Raw genomic sequence first — 15,204 nt, 5'->3', positions numbered from 1 at the left:
GCCTTTTACCCCCATCCTCTCCAACTGTCACACCTGATATATTAAGTTGAGAGAGTAAGGGAATATAATGCAATCCGTAAAACTAGGACACTGTGGTGCTTTCAGAAGCAGAAGACACCTGGACAACACCCAGTCAATAAACAGGCAACCGTTTGACAGAAGAGAGAAAAGGTTTGACAATAAGGAACAGGGCAATTACTGTCCTGGAGATATTTGCATTTCTTTTACTATAAGCAGACAAATGTTACGCATATTTAAGGAGGTGGTATAAAGAAAAGAATACTGCACATCTAAGATTCTTCCATTTCCATTTCCTTAAAGTGGATTAGAACTTAGACACTCAGGAAAGAGACTGAAAGTAGATTCTGGTGCTTGCTCTACGACTAATTAGCAGTGTGGTCTTTGGCAAATCACCCAGCATCTCTGGAAGTTGTTTCCCTAGAAACCTTCTTTGATTACTCATGCCCTCCCAAAGTTAGGATGGCCAGGACCCCTTTATTCCCTTGTATCTTATTTTCTATTATCTTGCCTTTTGAGTTGTTTTATAATTACTATGGATTATATTTGCCTCTTGCACTACCCTGCTCTTTGAGATTAGAGTCAGTGTCTTAAACATTTTTGTAGAATAAATCCAGGAAAGAAAATAAGACTTCTGGTGATTGGACTAAAGCACTCACACTCTATCATAGGCCCCTCTGAAATTGTGTGAAAGTCTGTAAAGTTCATTTTGGCTGAGGAAATCCCAACATTTGCCGAGAACAAACCCCACTCACTCTCTGCCCCTTACAGTATGATAATTTCTACTATAGGACCCAAGCCCAAATTCAATCGAGTAGGTTGGTATTTTATTCTTCAACATTGCATTTAAATTCTGGCATGGTTATATGACTTGAAAATAAAATTCAGACCTTTATTCTGCCATCTTTTGGTTGTTAGCAATTAATAAAAATGAACAAAGATGAAAATCTTGGTGTTTCCTGGGCTCACAATAACTCTCTCCTTAAAAACAGTGTTTTTAACAGGCCACTGGTATGACCTAGAGAAAGTGCTTGAATGTTAACTTTAGAAGAAAATTGAAGTTATATTCGATCTAAGGTTTTCTTTTTTTTTTTTCTAATTTGAGAAAATTGAGATCCTGAAAGATAAATTAACTTGCACAAAGTTACTCAGTCTCCTAAATAATAGGCCTGTACTTTAAAAGCCCAAATGTGTATTAAAAAAAAAAAAAAAAGGAAAGAAAGAAAGAAAGAAAAGAATATGAAGAGAAAGAAAGAAAAGAATAAGAAGATTAAAAAGAAAAAGGAGGAGCACCTGAGTGGCTCATTCAGTTAAGCATCTGACTCTTGATTTTGGCTCAGGTTATGATCTCACAGTTCATGAGTTCGAGTCCTGCATCATGCTCTGCACTGACTGTACAGAGCCTGCTTGGGATTCTCTCTCCCCCTCTCTCTGCCTCTCCCCACACTCATGTGTGTGCTCTCACACACTCTCTAAATAAATAAATATGTAAAAAGAAAAAGAAAAAAGGAAAAATGACTCAGTACCTTACTTCCTTCAATGCCACTTATATCACTTGTTTTTATTTGCCACCCTGATAACTCTTCATGAACACTCTTTAATCCAGAATACTCTACTTGTATTTATGAAAAGCTTTGCAATGATGGGTAAGCCATTAGACCTCTCTGGCTTTAATTGTAATAAGGGACTTCATTTATATGATATTCCAGATACTTTCTACATATCCTCTACACAATAGAGAGATTACATTGGGGAGATATATAGATATAGATAGATATAGATATAGATATAGATAGATATAGATATAGATATAGATAGATATTAGATTGGGGTTATATATATATGTATATATATAAAGATAAAATATATATATAAAGATATATATGTTATATGTTATATGTTATATATATATAAAGATATATATATTTTATATATATATATCATTATATATGTATATATATATATAGAGAGAGAGAGAGAGAGAGAGAGAGAGAGAGACTCAGAAGGGTTAGACACTGCTGGAGAGAACTTTTTCCCCTAGAATTGGAGGTTTATGTTGTGCCACCAGAGTCTTGGGAACAGAATAGTTGCCCTCAAACTTGACTGAGGTAAGTATTAATATATCACAAAGGGTTCCAAAAGCTGAAAGCTCTTATAAATAGCATGAGATTATTTAAATTAAGGCAGGAAATTAATTGTCAGAGAAAGAGAGAGAAGGGGAAGGCTCTACATATGTATAAATATATAGTCATACCTTTTGTTGTTGTTAATTCATATTCAAAGCTACCATATTGATCTTGATTTATTTTTATTATAATATCCATTGGGGGTAACTTGTAATAAAATGGGCAAAATCACATACCTGGTAAGAGTTTAACTTGCTGGTTTTGTTCTGGTAATATATTAAAATTCTTATAGAGGACTACTGTTGATCTAGCTTTGGGAATTTATTCCAAAGGAAAAGAATCATGTACAAGAATATTCAGTATGGCATTATGAAAAACTGGAAATGTTCCATATGATCAAAAGTCATACCAATAACTTAGTAGCAGAACTGCAGTCACCACCAATCTTCCTGAAACCCTGAGCAGCATTCTCTGTTATTCTACTCTCACATCTTACCACCTGGACCATAGAAATATTCAAGGTAGAAGGGCCCTTTGTCACCATCTTCTCCAAGTTCTCACTTGAGAAATAGGAAACTGAAGGCCCAGATGTTAAGTGAACCTCCCACGTGAACAGCCATTTATAGTCAGCATAGTTTTCCTTATATAGCACAGGAGGGATGACCCTCCATCTTCTTGTCTAGCCAAATAGTAATCAGATTTTACCTTTTTCTGTCACAGTTTTATTACTCTGCAAAATACCTAGTTTCTACTGGCAAAATTTCTCTTATTAGGTCAGTTCCCAGAAGTGAAATTATTGTCACCCATGTGTTCAAAAAATTAATCCACTTTCTACTTCTCTGGTTGCTGATGAGTACAAAGACATGATCACATTGCACGGGTCCACCCAGACTGTATCCCAAAGGCCTTTGGAATGCCTAGTAAATCTGGGCTCAACCTGAGGTTTAAAAAAAAAAAAAACAATATCCCTGGATTTTCTCTTAAAATGAAGTGGAAAGCTTTTCTTAGCTCTGTCTTCTATCTTGCTTCCAATATAAGACTGAGCATGCTTCTGAACAGATGACATAAAATGGCCACCTCATGAAGACCTATTCCGTACTTCAACTCCTGAGCAATCATATTTTCTAGGACAATGTCCCCTAGAGGGTTAAAATAAATATTTTGTATGGCACCCAAAGTCGTTTGCAAAGCCCAGTAATCATTTCATGTAATGAGAAAATAATGGAGGAAGCTCTGGAAGGAAGCCACTAAAAGCCATCTTTTGAGGCTAACATGTGCAAATGGGTTAGCTGAGTTCTATTGCTTTTAAGGCACAGTGATTTAGGTGATTGTTTAAGTCTTTTTAACTGCATCAGTATTTAAACAGCATTTGTATGTCTGAAGACCAGAGAACCCAAAACAAATTTCACAGAAACCCACTCTAATTCTCTAATTTATTAAGAAGTAATGGCTTTAGGACCATAAGAATTCATAACATATGTGAGTCTGAGAACACACACCAAAGATCACTGGAATTCTGGTGCAATCTGCAATTGGCTATCCTCACAGTAGAAGGCAAAAAAAGAAAGAAAAAAAAAAAACCTGTCTTCTCTGAAGCAGTTGAGTCTACTTCCTTAAACGGATCAATGACCTAGCCCACTTATCTCTCTGAAGTCCTCCTTGCCTTTGTCTGCTCTTCTTCCCTCTGCTTTGAAAGCAGGTTGAGCCCTCTGGGTTATGTAGACTGTGGCATAACCTGAAATACAACTTAATATAAGCCCATCACCAAAAAGTCTTCACAACTACCCTGTCTGGTCCCCTGAAAAGCATCACTGTCCATATGGAGAGGTGTTTCATAACCCTTCCATGTTTATTGCTTCTTCCCAGCATTAAAGTATGTAAGCATCCAAAAGAGATGATCTCTTGGCTGCAATAGCTCATTTGAAATGCACTCCATAATTAACAACTTTGAAAGCAAAGAGGTAAATTTTGTCACATGTATTATTAAAGCAGAGTGAGATCCCCCAGGACCAAATTAGGCGCCTGATTAAAAATGTCCATGTTAAGAGAAACAAGTAGATAGGGAGATGCGCTCTCAGCCATCCCAAATTAACATGCTGATTGCAGTGCATGTTCAAGCCATGTGGAAAGATGCAGAACTTGGGTCTGCCTTGGTGAATGAGAACTCTGGTGTCTCAGCTTGAATGCAGGTCAGCCAGAGTCAGCTTCAGTAGGGTCATCTGCAAGTGAAGACATGAGGGACTGGGATGAGTGACCCGATGGGCAAATAACCGAGCAACCAATGTGCGATAGAAAATGCAATACTGAGAACTGCATATTTTCAAGTGCTGTGCTAGATGGTAAATTTTAGGCTTCTGGTGATTTCTTCTTCCCTCTTGATTTTGGCCAAGACTCCTACCACCTCCACACCCCTAGTTCCACTTGTGTACATTGTCGGAGTGGGAAAAAAGGACTCACAAGGGAACTCTTAAATGATTTTGGGAAAAGAAGTTAAAAATATATCTGAACTCTTATTTTGTTGTGGGATGCAGTATATTTTCATATAACTGCACTCAAATTGATTTTATAAAGACTTTTTAAAGCCTAACTCCTGCCAAACTTCTAGAATGATTTACAATAATCTCTGAGAAGTGCCACATAGCCATCAAAAGAAAGCCAAACTGTGGCACAATAGACAATACTGTCACTTTAAAAGAGGAGAATTCCTACGGCTCCGATGCCTCAGAGAGATGAGGACTACAAAACACCCTCTTAACTTACTGGTGATTGTGGCAGGCAAGAGAGAATTTAATGAGCTTGGCAAAGCAGCTCAGTGGCTCTCTGCCTGGACTCAGCTTTGTGCATCCCACATCCAGAGATGGCTCTTTGTTTAAACAGGACTGACTCCCTAGAGTTACTTCTTCCCTTTTCCTAAGGCAGTGTGTTTGGTTGACAAGAGCTGTCTTCCCCAAATGAATGCAGCTACCAAATATACACAAAACCTAAAATTCAATTAAAAATTTTTAAAAGCTGAAAAAGAAAAGAAAACATGCTAATGTAGTAATCCCAGAGACTCTGCTTTAATGAGCATGCTGACTGTGGCCAAGTTAAAACTGTTGTGGGAATCATAATTCGAAATTTCCTGCTCTATTCAAATTCTCCAGGGCCAAATTGTCGTAAAGATCTTTCTTATATTGGAATTCCATCTTTCCAGAATGTAAAGAACAATCTACCTTTATATCCAATGTAAATCAAACTTAAGAGAGGAATTTCAAGGTGACCTTGGATATGTCATTTCACCCTTCTGCATCTCATCAATGAATGAAGGTTTTTGGATCTCTTAGTCCCTTGCCAGCAGTAACATTGTATGATTCTGTTTTACAGGTGCTACCCAGGAATTGCGGGTTATATAAATCACACAGGAGTAAGAAGGAACCACTAAGGAAAGGCAGTTAGAAGCATACATCTCAGATCTCTTTCAAAATGTTAGCCAACAGGTTAATTTCCTTGGCATATTGCCTCCTTAGCTGTCAACATCTAGTATTACTTCCACTGCAGGACTTTAAAAATAAAAACATTTTTAAATGATCCGAACTCTAAAGGATGGCTTGAAGCTAAGAAGTTAAAAATCGATGAATAAAAGTTAAGGATGACCATTCATTGGAGAGTCTGGTCTCTGTGGTTATTTTATATCATACTCTGAAACCATTTTTCCCTAAGTTCTTATTTCAATGTATATGACACATTTCAGGTTTTATCCCCACATGACAGCCTGTGTTTTTCAGAATCTTTAGTGGGATGAAGCCCTATGACATAATATGAGGTTTAAATGACACAGAATATACAAGTAAAAGCTATCCTCAATGACAAGGAAGAGAGTCTAGTCCATTTTTCTTCTAGATACTGGTTGTATTTTTTTTTAATTTTTTAATGTTTATTTTTGAGACAGAGAGAGAGAGAGAGAGAGAGAGAGAGAAGGAGGGGCAGGGAGAGAGGGAGACACAGAACCTGAAGCGGGCTCCAGACTCTGAGCCGTCAGCACAGAGCCTGACATGGGGCTCAAACCCACGAACCGTGAGATCATGACCTGAGCTGAAGTTGGACGCTCAACTGACTGAGCAACCCAGGCGCCCCTATTGGTTGTATTTTAAGTAGTATATAGTTTTTCCTCATTCTTGTAATCTGCTTTTGTCCATGTGATAAAGATCTAGCTATTACATGAAGAAGAAAATGAAGATGAAGACTAAAAAGAAAGAGGTGAAGGAGCAAAGAAAGGAAAGGAAAGGGTATAGAATATAGTTGGTATGGGGTTGTGGGAATGAAGAGCAGTTAAAAAAAATCCAGCAACCAAACTTTGCACTAATTTGTGCTTGATCTTGACTAAATCAGTAGATGTCTCTGAACCTCAGTGTTTCAGCTATGGAATAATTTGGCTGGATTATGAATGGTGTCTACCATTCCTTCCAATCCAAACATGTTATGACAATAAGCGACTAGAAAACAGTTATAATTTGAACACCCAAATGGGAATGTGAAAAACCTTAAAGGCCCCAGTTGTGATCTTTTTAAGATCAAGAAAAGTTTCGGTGGATTTGGCGGGAGAGATGGGGTGGGGGGTGGGTAATTGGCTTCTTGCTTGTTTTTAATCTGTTATTAACATTCTTTTTTTCTCTCACCCTGTCAGCTCAAGGGGCACATTTTACCCTTAGCACCCTCCTAAGTTCTGAATTCACAGTATGCCAGAAGATCATCAAAGTTGTCTTATTCCTTTCTCTAAGTACCCAGAAACAATTATTCAAATGTTTGCCACTTACATGGAACACTGAAAGCAACTCTGGAAGAGTTGAGGGAGTTAGTATAAAGCTTCTGTCAGTGATGCTAGATGGAGGGGTGATAAGATTCATTAAAATGTAGATCGCAAGGAGAGAAGGTTTACAAAGCACTTACAGAGTCTAAGATGAAAAGAATTATATTAGTGCCAACGAGTATTATTCCATAAAAATTCCCTTTGTGACTGATGAGAAGGAGCTCAAATCTTCAAATAAAACATTTAATTCACACCTGACAGCAATTTTCAGAGTTTGGAACAAGCAATGTTAGTAATTCCATTCTTAGCCCAGGGAAAAACCGTGCAGCAGAATAGAGTGGCAATAAAATAAATGTCTATGGTTCTTGAAAAAGAAAAACCCTGAAGAGAAAGGCCTTCTAGCAAAAAAAAGTAAACCCCATGTGCTGGTCTGAATTCCTCTAACTTTCAATTAGTGGGTTAAGGAGATTCCAACGTTTGTGTTATTTCTGCACTAGTCTAACTCACACATTAGTACATGCACACAGTTGAGCCTCAGCATTTGTGGATTCAGCATGTGTGTTGTTGATCATTTACAAGCAACTTCTGAAGGACTTTGACTGGTGGTTGTCATTTTGCAGAAACCCCAGCATAAATAAAGCTGGGTAGGATGGCTGCTGAATGAATCAATTAATGAGCATCCTCAGTAACTACTTCTCAATGTGACCTCACTATTCTCTACTCTCCTGTTGCTTTGCATTAATTTCCATGAAGCAATATGCACAATAGCCCCCTAAATAGGGGAAAACTAGAAGCAAATGATGGATTCATAAATCTGGTCTTTCATGGACCTACATGTTGGGACTGAGGATGGACAATCACACCCTTTCTGCTACCATGTGTAACCAATTGAAAAACAGAAGGTATAAACAGTTGAAGTATCAAAATATGGTTACCAGTAAACTGAATTAGAGAATGCAGTTTGGCCTATTGCCACATGTAGGCTTCCTACCATTTTCCTCCTACAATTAAACACACCTATCCAGTCATAGCAGAGCACTAGACAAAAATAGGTCTTTGCTCCCAGCAATTTGTAGCAGTAAAAGAAGAGAAACATGCATGTTTTCTGCCTTACAGGGTGGTTTTGCTGTTCCTGTGAAATAGAATAGCCTATTCTCTTTGAAATATTAAGAAGTTCTTTTCTAGTTTGTGCCTTCCTCCTCATCCCCTCACTCAGTCTTATCCAAGAGAAGAGGAAGATTTGGGTTAATGAGATTGGGAACAATTCATGGGATATATGTAGCAGAACCTTTCTTGTTAGCTTTTGGAGCATTCTGCCCTCTTCAATTTGTGTGGAAGGGTTACTCACCAAGCAGGGTTTCTTCACCTTATGGCAGAAGGTTCACTCAGGATGCTATGAAAGGAGAAGGAGCCTCAGATGAAAGTTTATAAAAGCTTTACTCAATGTCACCAAACTAATATGCCCTCCTTCCTCAAGAAGGAATAAATAAAAGGTAGAAAGTAGGGCTAGAAGTATTACTCATAGCAGCATGTGGACACTTTGTTATCTGAATTTAAGTCTTCTACACTCCCATTTTGTTTCTGGAAGAACTCATTGAGTAATTTCCAATAATGATAGCCGTAACTGCAGTAAAAATAACATTCTGCTAAGCTAGGCATGTTGTAACAAGCAACACTAAAACCTCAGTGATATAAAACATCAAAACAATTAATTCTTAATCACTCTTTAGGACTATTGCAAAATGGCTAAGGACTAAAAACCAAGGGCAAATAACAGATAAGAAGAAGATAGGTATGGAAGAGGCAGATAGTCAAAATAGTTTTAAAATATGTGATTTCGTTCAAGAAATTGCTGGAATATACAATTCATTATGGGTCTCCTGAGTTTCTCCTATCTTACAAGGAAATTTACTGACAGCTTTTATTCTGGGCCATCTTTTAAAATATACTTATGTAGAAAACAGCCTTGGAAAAGTGATAACTTCCCCCTCTGATGCAACAGGAAGATTTTCTTACTATGTAGTATAATAAAGATAAAGTCTCCGTCCAGGGAAAATGGAATATTTGCTGGCAGTTCATTATGAAAGAGTTGTATTTCCTAATTTGGAGATGCTTGGCTATTGACATAAACCCACTGCAGTACCCAGCTAAATTATTCTTCATGTGGGACTTGAAGAGCACAGGGAATCAATGCAATCATGAAGCACAGGCATCTTGCTGTGCTGTGGGTGATATGTCATATTACTCTGACCCAAAGAGCCTTATGTCTTCTGTCAAGATGCATGAAATGGTAGCATGCTAACTTGTTAGCTTGAAAATTAGATAAAATAATAGACCATTCTCAGTTCTTGACAGAAATTAGACAGTTAGATGGATAATTTCAGCAGAGAGCTGGAAACTATTATAAATGAATGGAAATCTTAGAACTGTAAATAATAGTAACTGAAACTGAGAACTCAATAAACAGTTTATAGCAAATTAGACAAAACTACAGAGAGGATTAGTAAACTAGAAGACACATAAAAAGAAAATAGCCAGAGTGAAACTTGACAGAAAAAGATGAAAAATGCAAAAACAACTGAAAATCTCTGTGTATCCATTCATAATTCTATTACTCTTCCCATCCTAAAACTATTTTTGAATTCAATATGTATCGTAATCAAGTATGTCTTTATATATTTGCTTCAAGTGTGTATATATGTACGGTATGTTTGTATGTATACTAAACAACAGAGCACGTTTGTACTTTTGAAAACTTTATCTTTGTGATATTACAATGTGCTTGATTTTTTTGCTTAATATTTGAATCTATATAATACTCTTCTTACTAAATCATTTTCATTTACTCTCCCTCTTATTTCATACAACACAGAAAAATTTTGTTTAACATAATCAATGTGTCTTTTGCACCAGAATTTTATATTGTTTTGTATATTTACTGATTCTACAAGCTTTCCAAGCAGTCCATATTTTTTCCCCAATTTCATTCATAAACAAAAACTTAGGCAAGAAAATAAAAATTGAAAACTAAGGAATGCATTTTAAAAAAGTAAAGTACTATGAAAGAAATTTAGATCCATTATCAGTACACCACAAGACCTGGAGAAAGATGTGATATTAAAGAATTCATAAAGCTCTTTTTGTTTTGTTTTGTTTTTTATATATATGAAATTTATTGACAAATTGGTTTCCATACAACACCCAGTGCTCATCCCAAAAGGTGCCCTCCTCAATACCCTAAAGCTCTTTTTGAAATGTATCAATTAGAAAATTCATAAATTCGCTAAGGAAGATGAAAAAGGATCAGCATGATTGAAAAGTAATGGAAGAACACATAATACAAAATTATCTCAGATTTCTCATGTTACAAGGTAAGAGTGTCTATTGCAGATCATAAAATGAGGCTGAGAAATGTTCAGTGACCAGGCTGAACCATAACCAAACGGGATTTTCTCTGAATGAGTTGCATCAGGCATTACAGAATGAGTGGGGTAGAATTTTAGTCCATTTCAATCTTGGAAATACACAAATTTATTCACTAGAATTTCTTACTAAGATAAACACTGACATGGTTACCAAAGGGAAGGGTACGGGGGAGGGTTTAATAGGTGGTGGGATTTAAGGAGTGCACTTGTGATGCGCATTGGGTGATGGAACTATTGAAACCAATATAACACTATGTTAACTGGTGTTAAAATAAGAACTTAAAAAGCAAAAAAAAAAAAAAAAAGATAAACATTGACATATTTCTTCCAAGCCAAGGAAACTAAAGAAATAACATCTAGAATATATGGAGTTTGAAAAATACCACTGACTGAAAAAGGGAAAAGATAATTCTAGCATATGGAAAATTCATTTTATTATAGCCATTGAAATGAGGAAAGACTTGCTCCAGTAAAAATATTCAAAAGAAAGGTTTAATGTCATTTCTGGAACAGGTTTTCTGTAAAGAAAAGTGGTGAAGGTTAAGACAATATTTAACAGGTCACACTTTGTAATAGATACGTAAAAAGAAGGGTTTTGAACCATTTAATTGTATTCAACTTAAGTCTATCCCCAGAAAATACAACCTGACCTCCAGCAAGACGGCTCTTGGCAGCTGAGACAAACCCTAATGGAGCTGACACCTTGAGGCTATCTGATGACTACACTCCCTCAAGCTGGGCAGCCAGTCCTTCTCTGAAAAAGAGAGAGAGAAAGGGGGACGGGGAGAGAGAGAGAGAGAGAGAGAAAGAAATTTGGGATGCTAGACAAAACTGCAAGCCTATTTTTTAAGACAGGAATATGTAGATATTTTCCTCTTGGGCCAGTCTTGTAATGGCAAGATTCCTCCAATTTAAGTAGCACTCTGTGCTGGATATTTTTTTCTTTGCCCCTCTAAATCCACTCTCTACCCTTACCTGTGCCCTTCACCTGAACTTTATTGATTGTATCAATAAACTTGCATGCCCTTTGGTTTGCTGTTGAGTTCAGCCAATGAGAATCACCTGCAAAAGATCAAAGAGAAATACGAAAGGAAGGTCAGGATGTTTATTCCCCTGCCTCAATACTGTCAGGCTTTAAATTAGCAATATTCCCTCACTAGAAGTCACTGCCTCTGCTACACAGCCCTCCTTTACAGCCACTGTTCTCTCCCCAAGTGTCAGTGATGGCTCCCTCCACTAGACCCTTCAAGGTTACAAATGTGATGGTTGGTTATTGCTACAAGAGGGGTGGGTACAACACCATCCTGTATACATTACCATTGCCTGTACCTATGCAAAAAATCTCTGTACTAAGCTGTCTTCAATTACTCCTTCTCTTCCTATTAAGACCTTGGCTAACTCGCTCTATTTAGAAATCTCTTTACTAATACTCTTCAATAAAGAAATAAGGAAATCCACTACAATAAACTGGGGGCAGGGAGTGGAAAAAAGAGGAAAAATTATTAGAGTACAATTAATAAGGCTGACTCTAGTGAGCAGAAACAAGTTTCTTCATTTTGCCAGGAAGCCCCTCTCAATTTTGTGCATCTGTCAACACCCCATTTTGATGCCTTGGAGCATTTGAGCATCTAATAGTTGATCTGCCCAGAAACCACTTGGCCAGAAAGCCTTCCAAAAAGGCCAGGTCTCTTTGTTGATGAACCTGAAGAATTAGTAAACACAGTTTATGGCCAATAAAACCCCACACACAGTTTGGGCAAATAATAAGGTGAAAGCAGTTTCTTATTAAAGTTATGATTAGGTTTATCACATCTAATCATAACGGTCTCACTAGAAAGAAAAGTAAGCAAGTCTTCATTATGCACTGCTACCTGCCAAAGCCAGAATTCTCTTAGGGAGAAAAAAAGCCCAAGGAAGCAATAGCATGCTTTTGGAATATACACTGTTACCCAAAGAATTTGGCCCAGAATGGAATGCACCTGATAAGCAATCACTTGACCAGTTAGTTGAGTTGGTTTTACCGTGAAGCTAATGAAGCTTAAGCTTTAGCTTCACTCACACAAACTCCTTTCAAGGCTCTGGGAGGAGCCCCAACAATATGTTCATATGGTCAGTGTGTGTTTGTAAAATTTGCCAAAATAATAATTTAATCACAACTGGTTAAGATTTATCTTTTTCCACTCTGCTTTTCTCATCATTGAACTTCCAACTGTGTTGGGTAATTTTTGAGTGGCTATAGGCATTTTTACAACTTGGCTAAACAGCAGCTCAGTTAGGGATATTTTCAGTTTTGATTTATGTGATACATGTATGTGGTTCTCAGTCACTTCTGCATATAGTTAAGTTATTGCAAGTTTTCCTTTTGTAGGAATGACCTACAAGAATATTCCCTCTATCCACTTGTGTCAACTCATCCTACACCAGACACGAAGGTGCTGGGCCAAAGTATTACCATGATATGAACCAGTAGCATGAAAGAATTAGAAGAGAAACAAGGTTGAAAGATCTGGATCCAGAAGATATTATGTGCAATAAGGTGAAGAATTTTTTATCAGACAGGTAAAATTATACATAGATTCAGTTCCTATAAATACATAATTAAAACAGAAGTTCCCTCCTATCAGGAAGGTACTCAATAATATACAAGATATAGTTACCAACACCATACATGTCTTTTCTTTTTTGAAGAGAATCACGCAAAAGAAGGATCAAAGAGAATTCCTATGGCGAAAGAGTACAAATTTGTAGTCATCTTACAAACAGAAAAGCGCATCTGTATTTTTATTATTATCAAAAATATAAAAAAGTGTCAATCAACCTCTCTAGAGGAAAGATTGGATTATCGTTCTATTCTCTCAATAGAAAATGATATCACAAAATACTATTATGTGAAGAAGCTGTCAAAATAGGATGCAGGAAAGAAACTATAAAAGACAAGTGACAAGCTGCTAAATAATGTAAAAATCATTATTTTTCTGTTTTTTTATGCTTGTGATATTTCCCACCTTTTTAAAAATATGTGTTTGGTTGTGATTTCTTTTTCCAGATAAATATGCACTTTTATATCTAATGTTATATTTGAGAGTTTTTATTCTTTTTCTTAAAGAGGCCCCTGCTCAAATTGTAGAGGCTTCAAGGTCCATGAAAGTGGGATTGCCCTGCCAGTTGGCCTCAAATGCGGTAATGTACATTCCAGGTTCAAGTGCTGTCTAATTCCATAAACACAGAGCAGGCACTACATGAATGGGACATAGGGGGATGTCTCAATATTGGAAAGAACACCTGTCATGGGTAACATGATGACTTCCATCTGCCCAGAAATGTAACTTAATCAGTTGCCTCAAGAAGGTCATCAAGTGTGTGCTGTCATCCAGCAAGGAGCTAGGAAGCTGGACTTCAGAAAAACTGGCCCTTTGTTCTCTTTGTCTATAGTATCTTCTAGCCAGAATAAGTCACATGATTTCCCTGTGCCTTAGCTTCTTCATTCTGAAAGAAGTGTGGTGTGTGTGTGTGTGTGTGTGTGTGTGTGTGTTTTAGAAAGAGAGCATGTGCAGGAGATGGGCAGAGAGAAAGAGAGAATCCCAAGCAGGCTCCATGCTCAGCACAGAGCCTGACACGGGGCTCGATCCTACAACCCTAGGATCATGACCTGAGGCAAAATCAAGAGTTGGATGCTCAGCCAACTGAGCCACCCAGCCTACCGGGCATTGAGTTTTTGATTGTCCCACTTGCGTCTCACTTCCTACACCTGGCGTTCTCTCCCCTCCCCACTTGGCTAGGATATATCCCTTCTTTTTTCATTCTCTAAAACAACATTTAGACAAAAATATTTTATGCAGGTTTTTACTAAATAGTTTGGAAAAGGAGGAAAAATAAAGCACAGTGCTCAACCCAACATTATTTTGAATAAACATCAGACACCACACTGTGTCTCAAAAGTCGTCAAACATGTCTTCCCCAGGAAATATTTTACCTAAGGCCAATATATGACTAAAAGCCTGAGCTTTCTCCTTGTTTACTCCTTCAGTCTAGCTCTTCTCATTTTCCCTTCAAGTTTCCTAAATACTTCCTTAAATCTATGGACAATTGCAATATTCTTTTTCACTTTCTTGTGTAAGCCAATTTTAATCATTTTTATCTAAATGAATCCCAAGTAGGAAAACTCCTTATGTGGGGTTTGGCTCTATTTCATAAGGAAACACTCTATTCAGGTATTAAAAAAAAAAAAAAGGTCAATTCTCTCCCAAAGAATTCATTCTAGTTTCTTCCCTGGCCAACAAACTTAAAATACATGCAGATTTTTTTAAAGTCAATAAATTCTTCCAATTTTCAAGTAATAGAAAACTTTTGAGAATTAAATGGAAAACTTTTTAAGAATTAAAATTTATTTTTTTAAAGTTTTTATTTAAATTTGAGTTAGTTAATATATAATGTAATATTAGTTTCAGGTGTACAATATAGTGAATCAACACTTATATACAATACTCAATGTTCATCCCAACAAATGCACTCCTTAACCCCCATCACCTATTTACTCATACCTTCACCCACTAGTTAAGTAGGCTCCACGATCAATGTGGGACTTGAACTCATGACCCCGAGATCAAGAGTCACATGCTGTACTGACTGAGTCACACCAGGCACCCAATACTAAGTAAGAAATTATAAAGCATACATATATAGAACTATGCTAGTGTTTATTACATTATTTACAGTGGAAATGTTATTATTGCCACCTCCAGAGTTATCGTTTTGAATTTCCTTTTTCCTGCCATTAAATCAAGTCCTGTTATAGAAATATACAAAATAGATGGTAACACAAAAATATCACAGAAGAGAGACAAATGGA

The 15,204-nt window shown here is 36.9% G+C and overlaps 1 long non-coding RNA gene across 1 annotated transcript in view; it reads right to left on the bottom strand.

The window, feature by feature from the left end:
- Positions 1 to 2,405: 2,405 nt before the first annotated feature.
- Positions 2,406 to 15,204, bottom strand: part of LOC115517262 — a 48,354-nt gene continuing 35,555 nt past the window's right edge. The window contains exons 2-4 of the long non-coding RNA XR_003969754.1: positions 11,331 to 11,417; positions 8,279 to 8,323; positions 2,406 to 4,363 (exon numbers count right to left, since the gene is read on the bottom strand). This is a non-coding gene — a long non-coding RNA (uncharacterized LOC115517262). The remainder of the gene's footprint in view (positions 4,364 to 8,278; positions 8,324 to 11,330; positions 11,418 to 15,204) is intronic.

This window comes from Lynx canadensis, chromosome B3 (assembly GCF_007474595.2).
Source record: "Lynx canadensis isolate LIC74 chromosome B3, mLynCan4.pri.v2, whole genome shotgun sequence".
NCBI classification, from domain to species: Eukaryota; Metazoa; Chordata; class Mammalia; order Carnivora; family Felidae; genus Lynx; species Lynx canadensis.
This window is presented reverse-complemented; position numbering and strand designations above follow the sequence as displayed.